General features: G+C 39.2%; 1 non-coding gene across 1 annotated transcript; it reads left to right on the top strand.

The window, feature by feature from the left end:
* The first annotated feature begins 7,050 nt into the window (after window positions 1-7,050).
* LOC112761043 (small nucleolar RNA R71) lies at window positions 7,051-7,158 on the top strand. The gene has a single exon (XR_003181450.1). It is a non-coding gene; the product is annotated as a small nucleolar RNA R71 (small nucleolar RNA).
* Window positions 7,159-10,315: the final 3,157 nt, after the last annotated feature.

The raw sequence follows: 10,315 nt of genomic DNA, 5'->3' as shown, positions 1-10,315 counted from the left end.
TTAGAAGTAGAAGGTAAGAAAAGAACAGAAGCAACGGTTATTTGAAAGAGAAATTACATGCTCTCTGCCGGTTTGTTTACGCTACTTTGGTATGTGTGTCCTTGAGACGAAGGATCATCACTTTCCAAGTTTACGTCTGGTATTCTAAACATAATAGAGTATATGTTATTCACAAAAAATACCATACTGTTAAATCAGGATAACAAGATTTTATCAAATAAAGCTTCTTACGTTTCAGATGAGACATAGTGACCTTCCGTTTATCGCAGGTCAGCTTCCTTCTCCCTGTAAAACAAGAAACAATTATTAGCAAAGAAAACACCCTAAAATCTGAAATATACACCCCAACAAGACATACCTCTGTGTAGCAGATTTTTCATTATTTTCCCTTAAGAATTCATCTAAATCTTCAGTTCCAATTTCAGATCTGACAGTACATGCATAAAAGAACATGTTAACGAATATAATTTTGATGATAGACGGTAATATAGCTTAGAAAGTACTGTACTGGTGCACGAAATTGTGATCTCCAGGCTCGAACAAATCCTGGTAATGGCTCCAAAGCTTGGTGCTCTGATCTTAATTCATAATTGTCACAACTTCGATACAACTAACCAGCAAGTGCACTGGGTCGTCCAAGTAATACCTTACGTGAATAAGGGTCGAATCCCACGGAGATTGTTGGTATGAAGCAAGCTATGGTCACCTTGTAAATCTCAGTCAGGCAGATATAAAGTGATAATGGTGTTTTCGAATATTATATAATAAAATAGGGATAGAGATACTTATGTAAACATTGGTAGGAATTCCAGATAAGCGAATGGAGATGCTTTTCGTTCCTCTGAACCTCTGCTTTCCTGCTATCTTCATCCAATCAGTCTTACTCCATTCCATGGCTGGCTTTATGTGATACATCACCACTGTCAACGGCTACTTTCGGTCATCTCACGGGAAAATGATCCAATGCCCTGTCATGGCACGGCTAATCGTCTGGAGGCATCACCCTTGCCAATGGCTTCATCTTATCCTCTCAGTGAATAATATGCTCACGCACCCTGTCACGGCACGGCTATTCATCTGTCGGTTCTCGATCATGCTGGAATAGGATTTACTATCCTTTTGCGTCTGTCACTAACGCCCTGCAATCGCGAGTTAGGAGCTCGTCACAGTCATTCAATCATTGAATCCTACTCGGAATACCACAGACAAGGTTTAGACCTTCCGGATTCTCTTGAATGCTGCCATCATTCTAGCTTACGCCACGAAGATTCTGGTTAGGAGATCTAAGAGATACTCATTCTAGCTTAATTCATGTAGAACAGAAGTGTTTGTCAGGCACGCGTTCATAAGGGAGAAGGATGATGAGCGTCACACATAATCATCACCTTCATCACGTTCTTGGGTGCGAATGGATATCTTAGAAGAGAAATAAGAAGAATTGAATAGAAAACAGTAGTACTTTGCATTAATCTTTGAGGAACAGCAGAGCTCCACACCTTAATCTATGGAGTGTAGAAACTCTACCGTATGAAAATACATAAGTGAAGGTCCAGGCATGGCCGAGATGACCAGCCCCCTAAAACGTGATCAAAGGATCATAAGGTAATCCAAAGATGCCTAATACAATAGTAAGAGGTCCTATTTATAATAAACTAGTCACTAGGGTTTACATGAGTAAGTAATTGATGCATAAATCCACTTCCGGGGCCCACTTGGTGTGTGTTTGGGCTGAGCTTAAGTGTAGCACGTGCAGAGGCCATTTGTGGAGTTGAACGCCAGTTTCTGTACTAGTTTGGGCGTTCAACTCTGGTTCTGGATCCTTTTCTGGCGCTGGACTCCAGATTTGGGCAGAAGGCTAGCGTTGAACGCCATTTTACGTCGTCTATTCTTGGCCAAAGTATGGACTATTATATATTGCTGGAAAGCCCTGGATGTCTACTTTCCAACGCAATTGGAAGCGCGCCATTTCGAGTTCTGTAGCTCCAGAAAATCCACTTTAAGTGCAGGGAGGTCAGAATCCAACAGCATTAGCAGTCCTTTTTCAACCTCTGAATCTGATTTCTGCTCAAGTCCCTCAATTTCAGCCAGAAAGTACCTGAAATCACAGAAAAACACACAAACTCATAGTAAAGTCCAGAAATGTGAATTTAACATAAAAACTAATGAAAACATCCCTAAAAGTAACTAGATCCTACTAAAAACATACTAAAAACAATGCCAAAAAGCGTATAAATTATCCGCTCATCACAACACCAAACTTAAATTGTTGCTTGTCCCCAAGAAACTGAAAATCAAATAGGATAAAAAGAAGAGAATATACTATAAATTCCAAACTATCAATGAAACATAGCTCCAATCATATGAGCGGGACTTATAGCTTTTTGCCTCTTGAATAGTTTTGGCATCTCACTTTATCCATTGAGGTTCAGAATGATTGGCATCTATAGGAACTCAGAGTTCAGATAGTGTTATTGATTCTCCTAGTTCAGTATGATGATTCTTGAACACAGCTTCTTTATGAGTCTTGGCCGTGGCCCTAAGCACTTTGTTTTCCAGTATTACCACCGGATACATAAATGCCACAGACACATAATTGGGTGAACCTTTTCAGATTGTGACTCAGCTTTGCTAAAGTCCCCAATTAGAGGTGTCCAGGGTTCTTAAGCACACTCTTTGTTTTTGCTTTGGACCTTGACTTTAACCGCTCAGTCTCAAGTTTTCACTTGACACCTACACGCCACAAGCACATGGTTAGGGACAGCTTGGTTTAGCCGCTTAGACCAGGATTTTATTCCTTTCGGCCCTCCTATCCACTGATGCTCAAAGCCTTGGGATCCTTTTTATTTGCCCTTGCCTTTTGGTTTTAAGGGTTATTGGCTTTTTCTGCTTGCTTTTTCTTTTTTCTTTCTATATTTTTTTTTCTTCGCCTATTTTTTTCTCTCTCTTTTTTTTTTCCTGCAAGCTTTATTTTTTTTTTTGCTGCTTTTTCTTGCTTCAAGAATCATTTTTATGATTTTTCAGATTATCAAATAACATGTCTCCTAGTCATCATTCTTTCAAGAGCCAACATATTTAACATTCCTAAACAACAACTTCAAAAGACATATGCACTGTTCAAGCATACATTCAGAAAACAGGAAGCATTGTCACCACATCAATATAATTAAGTTAAGTTCAAGGATAAATTCGAAACTCATGTACTTCTTGTTCTTTTGAATTAAAACAGTTTTTATTTAAGAGAGGTGATGGATTCATAGGACATTCATAACTTTAGGACAAAGTTACTAACTACTAATGATCATGTAATGGGGACACAAACATAGATAAGCACATAGAAAACGAAAAACAGAAGTAAGAAGAACAAGGAATGAATCCACCTTAGTGATGGTGGCGTTTCCTTCTTGAGGAACCAATGATGTTCTTGAGCTCTTCTATGTCTCTTCCTTGTCTTTGTTGCTCCTCCCTCATTGCTTTTTGATCTTCTCTTATTTCATGCAGCATGATGGAGTGCTCTTGATGTTCCACCCTTAGTTGTCCCATATCGGAACTCAATTCTTCTAGGGAGGTGTTGATGTACTCCCAATAGTTTTGTGGAGGAAAGTGCATTTGAGGCATTTCCGGAATCTCATGGTGATGAGCTTCTTGCGCCTCTTGAGCTCCGTGACTGGGCTCTCTTGCTTGCTCCATCTTTTTCTTAGTGATGGGCTTGTCCTCTTTGATGAGGATATCTCCCTCTATGTCAATCCCAGCTGAATTGCATAGGTGGCAAATAAGGTGAGGAAAGGCTAACCTTGCCATGGTGGAGGACTTGTCAGCCACCTTGTAAAGTTCTTGAGGTATAATCTCATGAACTTCCACCTCTTCTCCAATCATGATGCTATGGATCATGATGGTCTGGTCTATAGTAACTTCAGACCGGTTGCTAGTGGGAATGATTGAGCATTGAATGAACTCCAACCATCCTCTAGCTATAGGCTTGAGGTCCAATCTTCTTAGTTGAACCGGCTTGCCTTTGGAGTCAACCTTCCATTGAGCTCCTTCTACACATATGTCCATAAGGACTTGGTCCAACCTTTGATCAAAGTTGACTCTCCTTGTGTAGGGGCGTGCGTTCTCTTCCATGTATGGCAAGTTGAACGCCAACCTCACATTCTCCGGACTAAAATCTAAGTATTTCCCCCGAACCATTGTAACATAGTTCTTTGGATCCGGGTTCTTACTTTGATCATGGTTCTTGGTGATCCATGCATTGGCATAGAACTCTTGAACCATTAAGATGCCGACTTGTTGGATGGGATTTGTTAGAACTTCCCAACCTCTTCTTTGAATTTCATGTCGGATCTCCGGATACTCATTTCTTTTGAGTTTAAAAGGGACCTCAGGGATCACCTTCTTCTTGGCCACAACATCATAGAAGTGGTCTTGATGGGCTTTGGAGATGAATCTTTCCATCTCCCATGACTCGGATGTGGAAGCTTTTGTCCTCCCTTTCCCTCTTCTAGAGGATTCTCCGGTCTTAGATGCCATCAATGGTAATGGAAAAACAAAAAGCTTATGCTTTTACCACACCAAGCTTAGAATATTGCTCGCCCTCGAGCAATAAACAAAAGAATAGAAGTAGAAGAAGAAGAAATAGAGGAGAGGGAGAGGGTGATGTGGTTCGGCCAAGAAGGGTATAGAGGGGTTGTGTTGTGTGAATTTGATGAAGAATGGAGGGCTTTATATAGGGAGGGGAGGGGGGGTTAAGGTTCGGCCATATGGGTGGGTTTGGGTGGGAAATTGGTTTTGAATTTTGAAGGTAGGTGGAGTTTATGAGGTAGGTTTATGGGAAAGAGTGGATAGATGTGAGTGGTGAAGAGGTGATGGGGAAGAGAGATGAGGTGATTGGTGAAGGGTTTTTGGGGAAGAGTGTTTATGGGGTTGTGTGAAAGAGAGTGGTGAGAAGAAGTGAGTGGAGGTAGGTGGGGATCCTGTGGGGTCCACAGATCCTGAGTGGATCCTGTGGGGTCCACAGATCCTGAGGTGTTCAAGGAATTACATCCCTGCACCCATTAGGCATGTAAAAATGCCTTTGTACCCAACTCTGGGCGTTCAGCGCCAGGTTGGTGGCCATTTTGGGCGTTCAACGCCCATTTGTGTGCCATTTCTGGCGTTGAACGCCAGAACCATGCTCTGTTCTGGCGCTGAACGCCAGACAGATGCTCCTCCAGGGTGTGATTTTTCTTCTGCTGTTTTTGATTCCGTTTTCAATTTTTCTATTTATTTTGTGACTCCACATGATCATGAACCTAAGAAAACACGAAAAACAATAAAAATAAGAATTAGATAAACATTGGGTTGCCTCCCAACAAGCGCTTCTTTAATGTCAATAGCTTGACAGTGGGCTCTCATGGAGCCTCACAGATGTGCAGAGCTTTGTTGAAACTCTCCAACACCAAACTTAGAGTTTGGTTGTGGCCTCCCAAAATCAAACTTAGAGTTTGACTATGGGGGCTCTGGTTGACTCTGCTTTGAGAGAAGCTTTTTCTGCTTCCTCTCCATGGTTGCAGAGGGAGATCCTTGAGTTTTGAATACAAGGGAGTTCTCATTCCATTGAAGGACTATTTCACCTCTGTCAACATCAATCACAGCTCTTGCTGTGGCCAGGAAAGGTCTTCCTAGGATGATGGATTCATCCTCTTCCTTTCCAGTATCCAGGACTATGAAATCAGCAGGGATGTAAAGGCCCTCAACCTTTACTAATACATCTTCTACTTGTCCATAAGCCTGTCTTCTTGAGCTGTCTGCCATCTCTAGTGAGATTTTAGCAGTTTGCACCCCATAGATTCCCAGTTTCTCTATTACAGAGAGGGGCATGAGGTTTATTCCTGAACCAAGGTCACACAGAGCCTTAAAGATCATGGTGCCTATGGTACAGGGTATTATGAACTTTCCAGGATCCTGTCTCTTCTGAGGCAATGTCAGTTGATCCAGATCACTTAGTTCATTGATGAACAAGGGAGGTTCAACTTCCCAAGCATCAATGCCAAACAATTTGGCATTCAGCTTCATGATTGCACCAAGAAACTTGGCAGTTTGCTCTTCAGTGACATCCTCATTCTCTTCAGAAGAGGAATACTCATCAGAGCTCATGAAGGGCATAAGGAGGTTTAATGGAATCTCTATGGTCTCTAGATGAGCCTCAGAGTCCTTTGGTTCCTCAGAGGGAAGCTCCTTATTGATCACTGGACGTCCCTGGAGGTCTTCCTCCTTGGGATTCACGTCCTCTCCTCTCCTTACAGGTTCGGCCATGGCCCTTATGTCAATGGCCTTGCACTCTCCTTTTGGGTTCTCTTCTGTATTGCTTGGGAGAGTACTAGGAGGGATTTCAATGATCCTTTTACTCAGCTGGCCCACTTGTGCTTCCAGATTTCTAATGGAAGACCTTGTTTCATTCATGAAACTTACAGTGGCCTTAGATATATCAGAGACTAGATTTGCTAAATTAGAAGCATTTTGTTTAGAGTTCTCTGTCTGTTGCTGAGTTGATGATGGAAAAGGCTTGCTATTGCTAAACCTGTTTCTTCCACCATTATTAAATCCTTGTTGGGGCTTTTGATCCTTCCATGAGAAATTTGGATGATTTCTCCATGTTGAGTTATAGGTGTTTCCATAAGGTTCACCTAAGTAATTTACCTCTGCTATTGCAGGGTTCTCAGGATCATAGGCTTCTTCTTCAGAAGATGCCTCTTGAGTACTGTTGGATGCAGCTTGCATTCCATGCAGACTCTGAGAAATCATATTGACTTGCTGAGTCAATATTTTGTTCTGAGCCAATATGGCATTCAGAGTATCAACTTCAAGAACTCCCTTCTTCATAGGCGTCCCATTACTCACAGGATTCCTTTCAGAAGTGTACATGAACTAGTTATTAGCAACCATGTCAATGAGTTCTTGAGCTTCTGCAGGCGTTTTCTTTAGGTGAATGGATCCACCTGCAGAGGTATCCAATGACATCTTTGATAGCTCAGATAAACCATCATAGAATATATCCAGGATGGTCCATTCTGAAAGCATGTCAGAAGGACACTTTTTGGTCAACTGTTTGTATCTTTCCCAAGCTTCATAGAGGGATTCACCTTCTTTCTGTCTGAAGGTTTGAACATCAGCTCTAAGCTTGCTCAGCTTTTGAGGAGGAAAGTACTTGGCTAAGAAAGCCGTGACCAGCTTATCCCAAGAGTTCAGGCTGTCTTTGGGTTGAGAATCCAACCATAATCTAGCTCTGTCTCTTACAGCAAAAGGGAAAAGCATGAGCCTGTAGACTTCAGGATCTACTCCATTAGTCTTAACAGTATCACATATCTGCAAGAATTCAGTTAAGAACTGAAAAGGATCTTCGGATGGAAGTCCATGAAACTTGCAGTTCTGCTGCATCAGAGAAACTAATTGAGGTTTCAGCTCAAAGTTGTTTGCTCCAATGGCAGGAATGGAGATGCTTCTTCCATGTAAATTGGAATTAGGTGCAGTAAAGTCACCAAGCATCTTCCTTACATTATTATTATTTTCGGCTGCCATCTCCTCTGCCTGTTCAAAAATTTCTGAAAGGTTATCTCTGGATTGTTGTATTTTAGCTTCTCTTAATTTTCTCTTCAGAGTCCTTTCAGGTTCTGGATCTGCTTCCACAAGAATGTTCTTATCCTTGCTCCTGCTCATATGACAAAGAAGAGGGCACAGAAAAATAATAATAATAATAGAGATTCTCTTTACCACAGTATAGAGGTTCCCTTATGTAAGTGGAAGAAGAGGGGGAGACAAAGAATGTGATGTAATGGAAGAAACACAACTGTGAGGATGGAAGAGAGATGAAATGAGATGTTAGGATATGAATGAATAAATAGAATGAGATGGGGGAGGAATAATTTTCGAAAATTATTTTTGAAAAGGAGTTAGTGATTTTTGAAAATCGTTTTTGAAAAATGTTTAGTAATTTTTTTCGAAATTTTTTTTGAAATCAAAAATAAAAATTAAAAATAATTAGTTAATTTAAAAAGAAATTTTGAAAAAGGGGGAAGATATTTTCGAAAAATGAGAGAGAGAGAGTTAGTTAGGTGGTTTTGAAAAAGTTAAGAAACAAACAAAAAGTTAGTTAGTTAGTTGAAACAAATTTTGAAAAGATAAGAAGTTAGGAGGTTAGAAAAGATATTTTGAAAAGATATTTTTGAAAAAGATAAGATAAGAAGATATTTTTGAAAAGATATGATTGAAATTAGTTTTGAAAAAGATTTGATTTTTAAAATCACAATTAATGACTTGATTCATAAGAAATCACAAGATATGATTCTAGAACTTAAAGTTTGAATCTTTCTTAACAAGCAAGTAACAAACTTCAAATTTTTGAATCAAAACATTAATTGATTAGTTATTTTCGAAAATTTTATATAAAAATAAGAAAAAGATTTTTGAAAAATATTTTTGGAATTTTCGAAAATAACTAAGAATTTTGAAAAAGATTTGATTTTTGAAAAAGATTTTGAAAAAGATAAGATTTTCAAATTGAAAATTTGATTTGACTCATGAGAAACAATTTGATTTAAAAATTTTTGAAAAAGTCAATCCAAATTTTCGAATTTGATGAGAGAAAAAAGGGAAAGATATTTTTTTTATTTTTGAATTTTTATGATGAGAGAGAAAAACACAAAAAAAAATGCAATGCATGAAATTTTTAGATCAAAACATGTGATGCATGCAAGAATGCTATGAATGTCAAGATGAACACCAAGAACACTTTGAATGTCATGATGAACATCAAGAACATATTTTTGAAAAATTTTTAATGCAAAGAAAACATGCAAGACACCAAACTTAGAATTCTTTAATGCTTACGCACTAAGAATTCAAGAATGCATATGATAAACATGAAAAGACACAAAACAAAAAATCATCAAGATCAAACAAGAAGACTTACCAAGAACAACTTGAAGATCATGAAGAACACTATGAATGCATGATATTTTCGAAAAAAATGCAAGATGCATATGCAAGTGACACCAAACTTATAATGTGACTCAAGACTCAAACAAGAAACACAAAATATTTTTTATTTTTATGATTTTCTAATTTTTTTGGATTTTTTTCGAAAATTATATGAAAAAGAAAAATAAGGATTCCAAAATTTTTAACATGAATTCCAGGAATCTTTTCATGTTAGTCTAAAGCTTCGGTCCAGGAATTAGACATGGCTCACTAGCCAGCCAAGCTTTCAATGAAAGCTCCGGTCCAAAACACTAGACATGGCCAATGGCCAGCCAAGCTTCAGCAGATATGGATACTTTTCATGTATAGAGCAACTAAGTGTGTGAGAATCTCTTCATTTGGGATGGTAAGTTGAAACCCCAGTCCAAAAGATTAGACATGGCTTACAGCCAGCCAGGATTCAACAAATCATCATGAAACACTAGAATTCATTCTTAAAAATTCTGAAAAAATTTATTTTTGAAAACATTTTTAATTTTTTCGAAAACAGATGAGAAAAGTTTTGAAAATTTTTTTTTTTTGAAAAATTTTTGAAAAGAAAACGAAAAGAAAGTTACCCAATCTGAGCAACAAGATGAGCCGTCAGTTGTCCAAACTCAAACAATCCCCGGCAACGGCGCCAAAAACTTGGTGCACGAAATTGTGATCTCCAGGCTCGAACAAATCCTGGTAATGGCTCCAAAGCTTGGTGCTCTGATCTTAATTCATAATTGTCACAACTTCGATACAACTAACCAGCAAGTGCACTGGGTCGTCCAAGTAATACCTTACGTGAGTAAGGGTCGAATCCCACGGAGATTGTTGGTATGAAGCAAGCTATGGTCACCTTGTAAATCTCAGTCAGGCAGATATAAAGTGATAATGGTGTTTTCGAATATTATATAATAAAATAGGGATAGAGATACTTATGTAAACATTGGTAGGAATTCCAGATAAGCGAATGGAGATGCTTTTCGTTCCTCTGAACCTCTGCTTTCCTGCTATCTTCATCCAATTAGTCTTACTCTTTTCCATGGCTGGCTTTATGTGATACATCACCACTGTCAACGGCTACTTTCGGTCATCTCACGGGAAAATGATCCAATGCCCTGTCACGGCACGGCTAATCGTCTGGAGGCATCACCCTTGCCAATGGCTTCATCTTATCCTCTCAGTGAATAATATGCTCACGCACCCTGTCACGGCACGGCTATTCATCTGTCGGTTCTCGATCATGCTGGAATAGGATTTACTATCCTTTTGCGTCTGTCACTAACGCCATGCAATCACGAGTTAGGAGCTCGTCACAGTCATTCAATCATTG

This window comes from Arachis hypogaea, chromosome 16 (genome assembly GCF_003086295.3).
Source record: "Arachis hypogaea cultivar Tifrunner chromosome 16, arahy.Tifrunner.gnm2.J5K5, whole genome shotgun sequence".
Lineage (NCBI taxonomy): Eukaryota > Viridiplantae > Streptophyta > Magnoliopsida > Fabales > Fabaceae > Arachis > Arachis hypogaea.
This window is presented reverse-complemented; position numbering and strand designations above follow the sequence as displayed.